Source organism: Megascapheus bottae, chromosome 2, assembly GCF_031878675.1.
Source record: "Megascapheus bottae isolate mThoBot1 chromosome 2, mThoBot2.hap1, whole genome shotgun sequence".
Classification (NCBI taxonomy): Eukaryota; Metazoa; Chordata; class Mammalia; order Rodentia; family Geomyidae; genus Megascapheus; species Megascapheus bottae.
In genome coordinates this window covers 83,595,601-83,608,882 of record NC_143510.1, presented here as the reverse complement: position 1 = coordinate 83,608,882, position 13,282 = coordinate 83,595,601, and positions in this window count along the sequence as shown.

Genomic DNA, 13,282 nt, shown 5'->3' with positions numbered 1-13,282 from the left:
TTCTCAGCCCAGACCTGTGGATTGCTGAGTGAATTCAGCAGTGGCCCTTATAATGTGGTGTGGTCAGCATGGCATGTTTACTGGCATCCAATATCCTGGGAAGGGAGGAAGAATGTGGCACAGTTGAAATGCTTCATTAAGAGGAAAAGCAGTGGACTGTGGGAGACATTTAGATGAGCACCCTTCCCCTCCCCCCTTTTAACATTATTACATTGTATTAATATCCTATCTGTCACAGAAGCTTTCAGTTCTAGAAGACAGGCATTGATTGATTTTTATTTTTATTTTTTGGTGTTTGTGGGACTTGGCTCAGGGCCTGGGCACTGTCTCTGAGTTCTTTTGCTCAAAACTGGCGATCTGCTACTTTGAAACACAGTTCTACTTCCTGTGTTTGAGTGGCTAATTGGAGATCAAAGTCTCAAGGGAACTTTTCTCTCCAGGCTGGCTTCGAACCATGATCCTCAAATCTCAGTCTCCTGAGTAGCTAGAGTTACAGGTATGAATGCCCAACTGTTTTTTTTTTTTTGCCTATCTCAGGGCTTGAACTCAGGGCCTGAGCACTGTCCTGGGGGGCTTTCTCAAGGCTAGAGCTCTACCATTTGAGTCTTCCAGATTTTCTATGGATGTGGTACCGAGGAGTCAAACCTGGGTCTTCATGCATGCTAGCAAGCACTTTACCACTAGAAAAAACTCCTGGTCCTTTTTTTTTTTTCCACAAGTTCTCATACTTTGTCAGGAAAAAATGTGCATCTGGAGACTAGAGAGTCTTGGATCTGCTGGTCAGAGCCTGTGTGACTTTCAAAGTGTGCCCTATTGTCTCTGATCCCTGAGAATATCCGACTCAAATTGTTACTTAAAGATTAATCACAAGAATGTTTGTAGAAACACTCAGGGTAGTGTTTGACACACCAGTGGGAACAAATGTCTTCAGAAGTCCATTTGTTAGGGGGTGTGGACCTAGGAGGGGTGGGGTCTTATGGGAGGGAAGCCTTTAAAATGCCACTGGGAGAGGGGATGTTATTGAGCCACTTCACAGTTCAAAGACTTCTTAGCAGCTGGCTGAAAATGATCTTATTTTATTATTTGTGTGTGTAGTTTTTGTTTTTTGGTTTTATGTGGAAATATTTCTCCATAAACTTGCTATATATGTATACATATGTACATATGTATATATAATACAATATGTGTTATGTATATGTTGACATAGTCATAGTAATTGAACATACTTATAGGGTATAGTTTAACATTCCTTTTTTTTTTTTTGCAAGTCCTGGGCTTGAGCTCAGGGCCTGAGCACTGTCCTTGGACTTTCTCAAGGCTAGAGCTCTACCACTGAGTCTCAGCACCAATTCCTGCTTTTTTTCTATGTTTGTGGTACCAAGGAATCAAACCCGGGTCTTTGTGCATGCTAGGCAAGCACTCTACCACTAGGCCAAACTCCCAGCCCTAGTTTAACATTCTTAACATGATGACACAATGCGTTGGTCTGACCAGGGTCATTGGCTTATCTATCTTCTCAGACATATGTCATTTCTATGTTGGGAACAATAACATTCTTGAATATTCCCAATACTCAGTGATTTCATCTGTTTCTCCACTTACTCCATTGACAGCTCTATTTTCTCTCCAGGGTTTCATGCTTGAGAGCATGCCCATGTGACCCAGCGTTTGTCACTTGCTCTATATTCTATCTTATTCATTTTTTCAACAAAACTTGGTGTGTGTCTAAAATGGACAGTCAGAAGTATATACACAGCTTGTGTTTCAGGGCTGCTGACAGTTTTATTGGGGACAGAAGGTAACAGAGCTGCCTCCAAAACTCTGGATGGCTCTTGAGAGAATTTTGTGCAACTGGTAGGACTACGGCTGTTTCTGGTTCAGCTCATATTCTAGACAGGCTTTGGTCAGTCTACTGCACATTATATTCATACATTTAGGTATATGAATGTATGTATTGTACATATTTATGAGGTGCAGTTTGACATTTGGTTTGGATTCTGCCTGGCTGTTGGATGGCTATATGGCCTGAAGTGTTTTAATGTATTCCACTCTCATAATGGGACTATCTTAGACTGGGTGTCTTGAACTACAGACATGGCTTGGAATGCCGGAATCCTCAGATTGAGGTGCTAGCTGTTGAGGTTCCTGGTAAAGGTTCCTTTCTGACTTATTGATGGCTTTCTTCTCTCTGTGTCTTTCTTTTGTGTGCATCAGCAGGTGGGTTGGGCCAGGGGAGGGAGAGAGGGAAAGAGAGATAGATAAAAAAAGAGAGAGACAAACGTGGAGCTCGCTCTCTGTCTCTCTCTGTCTCTCTCTGTCTCTCTCTCCCTCTTTCTCTCTCTCTGCTCGCCTTGTGACTTGAAATGAGGGTTGGGGCACTGTCCTTGAGCCTCTTTGTGCTCATGACTAACTACTACTCTACCACTCAAGCCACAGTGCCACTTCTGTCTTGTTCTGAGTAGTTTATTGAAGATAAGAGTCCCATAGCCATTTTTGCCTAGGCTGGCATTGAACCATAATCCTCAGATCTCAGCCTCCTGAACAGCTAGGATTATAAATGAATCACTGGTGCCTGGCTTCAGTGTCGCTTGTTATAAGAGGAGAACCCTGTTGGATTAAAGCCTTTCCCTTTGAGCCTCAGTTAACCATTATCATTTCCTTATTCCAAATATGCTAACATTTGGGGTTAGAATTTCCATGTATGCATTTTAGAAACATAGTTCTCTCCATAGCACTGAGAAAATTACATAGCCTCTCCATCCCTCTCTTTCTTTCCTTGCCATTATGGCCAATTCTACCTCCTCCTCCCCTTCTCCAGCATCCTTACAGAGACATGAGTAAATGACATATGATCAAACTCATTAAAAAACCCAGAATTATGTCATTTTACTTTATATTTTGTTCTTCTCAATTAACCAAAGTCATAGAACTCATTCAATGACAGAAACTTCTGAAAATCACATGTCTATTGATTTTAAGAGTTGGGTTTTTATTCTGACAACCACCATAACCTAAATATAAGACAACAACAAAAATAACTGATGCCTGAGAATAATGCATTATTTCTTCTCAAGTCTACGTATGTAATTTTGTTAGAAGAATATGCTGGTAGGTTGTCTATTGCTTTTTGCTGAATACTAAAGGTTATAAAGTTTAAAGTTTTGTATCACTGAAGATAAAACAAGCAGTTAGTTAAAGATTAATCTCTGAAGGCAGCCTCCTTCTTTTGGTTGGTCATAGTATTTTGCAGAGGATGTTTTATTTTTCTTATTTACAAAGTAGTTAATAATAATGTATTATAATAGTATTGATAATATGATTTGCTACTACTAATGACAACGATAAATGTTAATAATACTTTACATCATAGAGTTACTATGAAAGTAAACTGAGTTAGTATAAAGAGCACAGATCAGTTTCAGACTTGGTTTATCATCATCATCTGATAGGTCACAACTCAGTCCAATAACACATGCCATGGTAATGGATACATTTGGCGTCTGAGCCGTTCCAGGCACTCGGTGCTAGTCACACATGCTGACTGAGCACGAGCGATATGGTAGGTGTGAAAGATGGAGGAATTTGTTTAGTTTACTTAATTGAAATTTGAATAGCCAAACTCTGTAGTATGGCTAGTGCCTGCTATGCTGGACATGTTTGGGAGAAAAGAGCCATTACCAACATCACAACCATTACCACCTACACCATCTTCACCATATCGTATCGTGTCATATCATCCCCTTCTACAGGCTGTGAGAAACAGCCCATAGCCAGCTCTTTACATTCATCAAGATGAATTTCTAGAGAAGCTGAATCACTAGGTCAAGAGGCATCTAATGTCCAAACTCCCTACCTATAGCTCAAGACTTTACATAATGGATCGGTTAAAACTATGCCACTGGGCCAGGTATGTCATACAACTTAGCATTCTTTGGAGTCAGGAGAAGAGAACAGGATCAAAGCCAGATGCAGGAGTGGTGATGTGGAGCTGCCCTGTTGCCAGGACATCACAGGCATGCCTGAAAACATGTCCTAGGATGGGGTCCTAAAACTTTCTCCCCATTTGCATGCAGTCCTGTCTGTTGATGGACCTGGGAATCCTACTTCTGTCCCCAGGTTCTTCCCAGTAGTGGCCATGCATCCAGAAACGCTGGCCAGGGAATGGCCCAGGGCACTGTGCCAGACAAATATACTGAATGAATTACATATTCAAATAAGCCAGAGTTGATTTGGTTCAGCTTCCCTGTGTCCTGACAAGTCACCCTGATGAGTGACAGGAGTTGATGGCTGCCTGGGGCTCCTGGGTTTGTTCAGGGCTGGTATGTAAAAGGAGGACTTGCCTGGGGTAGCAGAACTTCGGCAAATGGAGGAAGGTGAGAGGAAGAAGTAGCTCTCTGGATTTTGGAAGTAAAAGGCTCACTCAGAAAACATGGCCATACATTTCTCTCTTGCATTCACTTTGCATCTCAAGGAAGCATGGCTGGAGGCATGGTGCATGTGTGTGTGTGTGTGTGTGTGTGTGTGTGTGTGTGTGTGTGTGTTTGTCGTTGCTGACTATTTGATTCCTCTCTGTGTCACCACACTCCCTTTCCTTTCCTGGCACAAGGAATGGATCAGGGCAGCTGGTGAGATTCAAATAACTGCGCTTGTCTCTCCTTTCATCTTTCTTTGTAGGTGAGCTAAAGCCTACAGAACAAACAAATGATAAAAGAGCAAAAAAGCCTTGAAAAAGGTTATGCACAGGCGTCGTAGGGGCTGCAAAATGAATGAAGATTCTGTTTCACCTTAAACCCACTTAAGCTGGGCAGAAAGACAGAATAATCGAATTAAATTGGCAGGAGGTAAATTTTTTGAGGAGCAGGGGCTGGATATTAACTATGCTTCTTCTGAAGTATATTGAAAAGGCAACGAGTCTGCAAACATCAAACATTTCTCAGTCATTTATTATGTCTGAGACCTTGTAAAAGTTCCTTATATAGTACTGGATCTGTTCTCTTAATGTTAATAATACTTACTTTTTTTCTTTCCTTTTTTATGGTAATTTAGATTGAAGTTCAGGCCTCATGCTTGCTAAGCAAGGGTTGTATCAGTTGAACTCGGGGTCCAGTTCTTTTTCTTTTCTTTTCTTTCTTTTTTTCTTTTTCTTTGTGGAACTTGAACTCTGGACCTGGGCATTGTCCCTGAGCTCTTCAGCTCATGGCTACCGCCTCACCCATTGAGCCACAGTTCCACTCCCAGTTTTCTGATACTTAATTGGAGATAAGAGTCTCATGGACTTTAATGCCTGGGCTGGCTTTTGAACTGCGATGGTCAGATCTCAGCCTCCATGAGTAGCTAGGCTTGTGGGCGTGAGCTACTGCACCCAGCTCAGTTTTTTTGCTTTTAGTTTATTTTTCAGATAGAGTATCATGTCAACTTGGCTGGTCTAGCCTTGGACCAGGATTCTCCTACCTATACCTCCCACTTAGCTGGGATTATACACACTACTCCCATTGACTCTTGATACATTTTACCTGGGGTTCCATCTCTGTCTCTCCAGTAGCTAGGATTATAAAATGATAGCCACTTTCAGGGTTCTTGAAAGATATTTGAGGCTAGATAGTCCAATGATAGCCATTTTTACTCTGGAGAGCCAGAAAACCCAGGAGTTGTTCAGTTCAAAATGACAGGTAAGGGAACCAGTCACCCAGTCAGTGATTGAAGCGTCCTCGAGCATCGATGGTTTGAGTCTAAAGTGCGTAGGCCCTGGTAACAGCAGTAGATACACTCACTCAGAAAGAGTGGAGTTCGCGTATCAGGACAGGCTTCCTTCTCCTTCTGCTTTTGTTCCATCCAGGTCCCCAGCTTCGGAACAGTGTTACCAGCAGCTAGGGGTGCTGTTACACAGTTGATTATTCCCAGAGCCACCCTCGACAGACACACTCAGAGTATGCTCTACTATTCCCTTGATCCAATTAAGTGAATAGTTAAGATTAAGCATCACGAAAAGCTGTAATTAAGCTGAGTCGGGAAGTCCATGAGGAAGCCACAGAGAGGAAGCAGTAGCAGGAGACAGAGAGAGAGAGACTGTTTGCCGCATGCTCAGAAGCATGTCATATTTCCATTATCCCTTACAGGTCCTGACTCAGCCCAGTGGTTCACTCAGGTTTTTGCTAGTTTTTATTTTTGAGAAATAGAGGGTTATTTTGGGGAGGGATGTTTATTCTTAGGGAATGTTTAGGAAAACACATAGGACATCTTTCTAGAGCCCATGAAGATAAACCAAATTCCTTGTCTTTTGTTTGTTAGTTTGTTTTTGGTTGTTCATGGGGCTTGAACTCAGTGACTGGGTACTATCCATGAACTCTTTAACTCAAGGATAACACTCTACCACTTTGAGCTGCAGCTCCACTTCTGGTTGCCTGGTAGTTAATTAGAGATAAGAGTCTTGTGGGCTTTACTGCCTGGGCTGGCTTTGAACCACGATCCTCAGATGGTTCTTAATCCAGTCAGTGAAATACAGAGAAGCTACATTTTGAGAGGTTGAATTAGGAGACCTGATTAGGTAGCCAGCATCCATAGGTAGACTCCTTGTTACAAAAGGCTACAGCCCTGTGAATACACTTAACACTGTTAAAAAACTGAGTCATGTGAGCCAGAGAGGAAAGAAAGAGTAGAAAATTAATAGCAACAAACGAAATCAACTCCAATGGAGAGCTGAAGTGGGACGCCATGCTGAATGGAGAGCCTAGGAGCAGGATGCATGGAGCCTGGGCATCTGAGCTGGTTTGAGCCTAAATAGGGTTAGAGGCAGAGTTATAGGGGGCTTGAGAGTTCCCGATCCAAGACTGGAAGGTTCAGTAACATATTGTTCAAGTCCCTGCCCTTGCCTCTAGGAATTCTGGCATGCCCATAGTCTGGGGGTAGAACTTCCCTTCCTTTACCGTGATGACAAGACAGCACCAGTTAAATCCAATTGCCTATCTACCACACGGCCAAAATGGCATCCCTCACTTTAATCTCAGCTTCCTGAGTAGTTACGATTACTATTTTGAGACAGGATCTCATTAGGCTAGTCTGGAACTCACAGTGTAGTTCTGGCTAGCCTTGTACCCATGATCTTCGTGTGTTAGCCTGCTGAGTACTGGGACTCGAGGCATGATCCACCACATTGGCTTGCTGCAGTAATTAAAAAAAAAATTCTCCAACTTTTGTCAAACCAAACTTCCAAGTATTCGCTATGGTTTAGTATATCAGGACAAATACACAAAACAGTCCAACAAATACATAATTTCTTTCTAATGCATGAAATTAGCTGAGGTACCACAGAAAATAGTCTTCTTTAAGTGAAATCACTAGTGAGCGTCACATGAGAAGATGAAGATGAAAGATCACTTTCTTGTTCCAAGCAAGCATTTCTTTTTATTAAATGGTATTCACATCACAACTCAACAAACCATCAGAAGGCGGGGAATTTGAAAACATTATATTTGTAGTTTATCTTTTCTTGGAACTCCCTTCCACAGCAATCAAAGGCCTTGATTTGTGTTTCATTGATGAAGGGCTGAAGCACAGGGATTTAGTATTTCAAGCTCAGATTCAACTCCAATGTGCTGAATAGAATACAAAGCGCAGATCTGCATTCATTACCACTTAATTATACAACCAGTTAAGTTTTCAAAGACACCCTCTCCCTTCCAAACAAAATCTGTGCCAGGTACTTTTGTTTCTTTGGAATGACGTTTTCATATTTGAAAAATGTGTTAGGTTTTCCTGTTGCACACTTTGGAACATTTCTAGGTCCCTTTCTTCCCTAATGATCTCCTGCTTTGATTTGAGAGCACAGATTCCCTATTCATTTCCTCTTTCTTCCAAAAAGTTGTTCTTACATGCAGAAGAGTAAGAAAGAATTTTTGCCTTTCAACTAACCCACCACATAAAAAAAGAGAAAGTCAGTTTGTGCTTCTCTGATTTCCTATTTATTATAAGTTTAGGAGTCATTCCTACAAACTCTGATAGTGATGGGTCTGCTCCAGACTTGAGTTTTCAACCTCAATACCAATCATCTTTGGACTGGATAATGTCTTGTGTTGAATAATATCCCTGACTATCTTTCCTCTCCATCCTCCACCTGTTACTACAACTGAAAGAGTCTCAAATATTGCCAATGATTTCTGTTTGGAGTGGGGTGGGAGGGAAGAAAGGCTCTAGACAGAACCACTGCTGTAGAACTATGCTGGGGTGGGGGGAGAGTCTGAAAAAAAAATAATGGTTTTTTTTTTGTATGAAGATTTTGAATTCTTTTTTTTTTTTTTTTTTGTCAGTTGTGGGGCTTGAACTCTGGGCTTGGGTGCTGTCCCTGAGCTCTTTAGCTCAAGGCTACTGCCGTAGCTGCTGAGCCACAGTGTCACTTCAGGCTTTCTATGGTTAATTGGAGATAAGAGACTCACAGACTTTAATGCCTGGGCTGGCTTTGAACCTCGATCCTCAGATCTCAGCCTCCTGAGTAGCTAGGATTACAGATGTGAGCCACCATGCCTGCTGATGATTTTGAATTCTTTCTCTGCAGGTATATCAGGGACTAGTTTGTCAATGTTTAGTTGAAAATGGTAGACTCCTAAATGACTATTGGGATGTTTCTGTGAGAAAGCTCATGAGCACTGTCTAGGAAAGCATCTCTCTGATTCCTTCCTTGCACCACCCCATCAACACCTCTCAGAAGACTTTCTGTTCAGCAAGGAAAGCAATGCTTTAAATAAATCAGATCATTTCTCTCCTCCTTCCAAAGACCTCTAATGGCATTTACCTCTCACAGAATGAAAGTCAGAGCCATCCTTCTGTTTCCTAACTCTGCAGACTGGATCTCTTTCTTAACTCTGACCTTGTCTCTTGCCTCACAATCCCTAGACACAACAGTCTCCTGATACTTTTCTTTTTCCCAAGCTTTGCCTCACACTCTCTGATCAGAGCCTTTGCATTAGTCCTGCCTCTGCTCCTGCTGGGAGTGCATTCTCTTCCAAAGCCCCAGGGTTCCACCTCTCACTGTCTCTTGATTTCTGCTCAAATACCACCTTTTCAGACAGGCCTTTTCTACCAGACCATCCTTCAGAAAAGCCTGCCACACATTTCTGGTTTTCCTGTGCTAGAAGTCAGGGTTAGGAGGAAGGTGTCACTCTTGTTCCTGGCTACCTCCCATGAAATGGCACAACGACTCATACAGCCCTCGTTATCTACTAGTCGGAGGACAGAATAGCTTTCTGTTTATAAATTTAGTACAAACGGGTTTTGAGTCTGTGTTTTAATTTCTTTCCCAAATTAGAAACCTCCAGATTGAGAACTGAGCAATGATCTTTCTTTAGAGAAAGATTTCTTTCCTAATGTCAGGGTGAGGTCTCTTTTTTTTAGGATGGTAGGATGCAGGTTGTGGATGGCAAAGCTGATCTCGGAGCTGGTTTTATTATATATATATATATATATATACATATATACATATATATATATATATATTGCTGTTGTAAGGTTAAAAAAAACTCAGATGTGCTTAAGCAAAGGAGAGAGTCCGCGTTCATATAACTGAAACCCAATGGCCTATCTGGTAGACAAGAAGAGATCAAGGGTGAAGTCTTGTCCTTATGAGTCTTCTTCCCTCCCTTATTCCTGTTTTGCTTTCTTCCCTTTCTCCATACCTCTTTCCTTCCTTGCTATTTTGTCTTCCTGTGATTCCCTTCCCTTTCCATATGGTGGCAAAAAATGGCCAAAGACACGTTTCCCTTTGACTGCCTTTGCAAAGCTGATGGAAGGAGTGTGCCCCTTCTCCCTGTCACTCCTGCAAGTATCCTGACTTTCTCCTTGGCTGCCTGGGAGCCAAGGGGCAGTTTCAGAACTTGAGTCCTTGGGAGTTACAGGTGGAGGCAGAGGTGGAGCTCCTTAACGACACATCAGTAGAAGCTCATCTAGAGGAGGAACATGCATGCTGGGGATGAAGAAAAGGTGCCCCCTCCCCTGGGACCCCCTGAATTCCCAGGGTCTCAAGTAAAGGGCATGCAATGTGGCCCATTGGCCTTGAATTCCTTCAGAGAAACTAAAAGTATCACTGAGAAGGAGAGAATTGCATTGACCAGAATATTTCAGGGGAACAGAATAAAAGTGACAGCAGTTAAAAGACAGCAATCAAACTGTGGTAAACCATCCCCAGAAGCAGCCTCAGGTATTAACTTTCTTATTTCCCAAACTATGTCTACTGTCAGCAGGTTAGGTTTTCTGTTCTGCAAAATCCATTAAAGCAAAGGAGGCTGGAGTTCAACTGTCTAATCTGAGTTCCCAAATCACACGTGTATGTAAAGCTTTAATGTAAATATGAGTGTGATAATCTTTCAGTATTTAAAGAATGGCAGTTTGAAGAGATGTCAGGAATACCAACTGGTCTGGGGACTGGAGAACATATCTCCACTTGGTGCCATTTCCAGTTTTCTCTTGTATTCATTTTTAGTATTATTGATAGGCTATCAAGTCAGGGACTTCTGAGTAACTGTACACACTTCTCTTTGTCTGTATGGTGCATAGAATTGATAGAGGAGACAAGAGAAACTAAGCAATGGTGAGGGCCACTGTGGAATACCTTACACCCCCAACTAAAGGATAAAGGCTGTTCTTATGGTGTGATAATCGTTTTTGTTGGTAGTGGTGTTTGTGGGGCTTGAACTCAGGACCTGGATGCTATCCCTGGTTTAGGGTTACGATAGTCATACAGCACCCATTCTGCTTGGAAAGGATGCTAAATTGGTTCAAACTTGGAAACTCACTTTGATTTGCCATTTCCTTTGTTTTTGTTTGGCACTGGACTTTACATAAGGATGCTTTTTGTTGTTGTCTAAATTGCCTAGAGAAGAAAACATTACTGTAAGAACAAAGGCGCTGCTCCCATTTCTGTACCATCCTGACACAAGACAGGCTGGGTTGAAATCTCCATCATGTATCAGCTGAAGGACTCACTTAAGGAGTTTGTGGTTCATTTTATTTACACTGTGCCTGATCTACTTTATATTTTAAACAGTACACTGACTACCTCTTTGGTTTGGTTTGTTTGGGATAGTACAAAGGCTTGAACTTGGGCCCTTGAGCTTGCCAAGAAAGTGCTCTACCACTTGAACCACACATCTTTAGTCCTTTTGGCTTTAGTTATTTTTCAGATAGGGTTTCGAGCTCTTGCCAGGCTGGCTTCGGACGTCAGTCTTCCTACCTATGCCTCCTGCATACTTTGGATTGCAGGCCGTTCCACCGTCCCCAGCTTTATCTTGAGATAGGGTCTTACTTTTAGCCTAGACTGACGTGGCACTGCAACCTCCTTATCTTGACCTTCCAGGTATGTGGGATCAGTTACAGTGTGAGCCACCACGCCTGGCCTCTGATTGTTCTTTGGAGAAGAGTATTAGAAGTTATTTGAAAGATGACAGTACCAAATCTACCTAAGTGGGGTGGAAGGATGAGCAGGGAAAGTGAAGACAATGGAAGCTGGAATGTTTTAGCAAAAAGACAGCAGATACAGAGTCCAGAGGTGGAAAGACTGATTGTTCTAGAAATTGAGAAATGAGGAAAGAGCTGGAGAGGATGGCATGGCTGTCATATCCACAGTAAAGAAAATAAATGCAAAGCATCAGCCAGATGGACAGAAGAATGTTGACTTATTGACCTTTTGAGTGACTTCCTTATTTCATGTATACTTCCCATATTTTATTGATCTAAATGTAATGTTTCTGCTTTAGTTTTATGAAGAAACTCTAGAATATTGGATTCCTTTAATAGTACTGGGGGTTGAACCCAGGCAGTAATGTTTTGCTAGGCAGGTGATCTATAATTTGAACTGTGCCCCAAGCCTTCTTTACTCTAGTGGTTTTTTAGGCAGAGTCTTATATTTTATTCCCAAGACTGGCCTGAATTCCAACTTTTCTATTGTCACAGCTCTGGTTAAATTGTTAAATTGGTTAGCCCTGCTAACTTTTTGCCTGAGCTGGCCACAAATTATGATCTTACCCATCTGTAGCTCCTGAGTAGCTGGATTGCAGATGTGAGCCACTCTGCTTGACCTTAAAAAATTGTTTTTAAACAAGCGCGAGTTTCAGAAAAGATGTTCATAGGCTTGATTTAGCTTATCACTTAGAATATGTGATCTTTGAGTCACAAGGAAACCAAAACAAACTGCTTTTGTACAAATTGAGAAGAGATCTCCTTCATCTAAAAGGTAATTGTCATATTGACTATACACATTTCAACATGACCATGGTTTTAAAAAAAAAAACACACAACAAAACAATGGCAATAGTAGAATTGTGCTGTGAACATTCACTTCAACCAAATTGCTCTAACTTTGAATAAGAATAGCGTGGGGAGAAGTGACAGGCAAGAGCGAGCTGTTGTGTGCTGGGGGTGTTGAGTGTGTGCACACCTCAGAACTGACTGTACTGCTGGGCTGACTGCAGCCTAGGGGACCTTGCAAATCAGATGTAAGGGAGTATTTATGCCAAGGAAATTGGTACCTGACTCCAAGGACCAGTCATTAAATCTTTACCAGAACCCTGGATGAGGACATGGCATGGAAACTTTGAACTTCTATGGATGTTATTGGCCAAAGAGTGACAAGACAATGACCCAATCAGAATTATAATGTAGACGATTCTACATTCAAAGGTTCCCTGGCTTTCCGAACCTAACTACAACTTTTCTTTCAAGGGCTTAGTTTTGCATTCTCTTGGAGATGAAGGAGCAGAATTCTCCATTAGGTGCAGGGACAGCAGGAGGAGAGGACAACAGAATACTTTCAATTTTATATTCCAACCATGGCTCCACTGATCTCCAGCAGCCCTCTTTCCTTTGCCACTCCTGGCAGGTTGTGCAAACCCTTTTCTTAACCACTAACAGGTTGCTGCTTATTTATCCTAAATCAGGCTTTGGTTATTCTCTCTCTTAGTGCTTCCATCTACTTCAAAGCCCATCAGCTTCTTGGGAAACTCTGTATTCATGCAGGAGTAGGGAACCTTTCTTCTGCCTGCTCAGGGCTTTTGGGATGTTTCTAAGGTCCTTCATGATCAATTATCAATAAAGGCAAATGGCAGCTTGTTAGAAGCATACAAGAAGAGTATGATTGTTATGTGCCCTATGATTTCTTAGACTTTATTTGGACCACAGGCCAAATGTTCTCCACTACTGAGCATCCCAATCTCATGATCTTTGATTTTGTATACCTTAGGGACAGACATTGGACTGAAAAGTCAGTTTTGGAATGTCTTTGTCTTTGAAATGAGGCTGT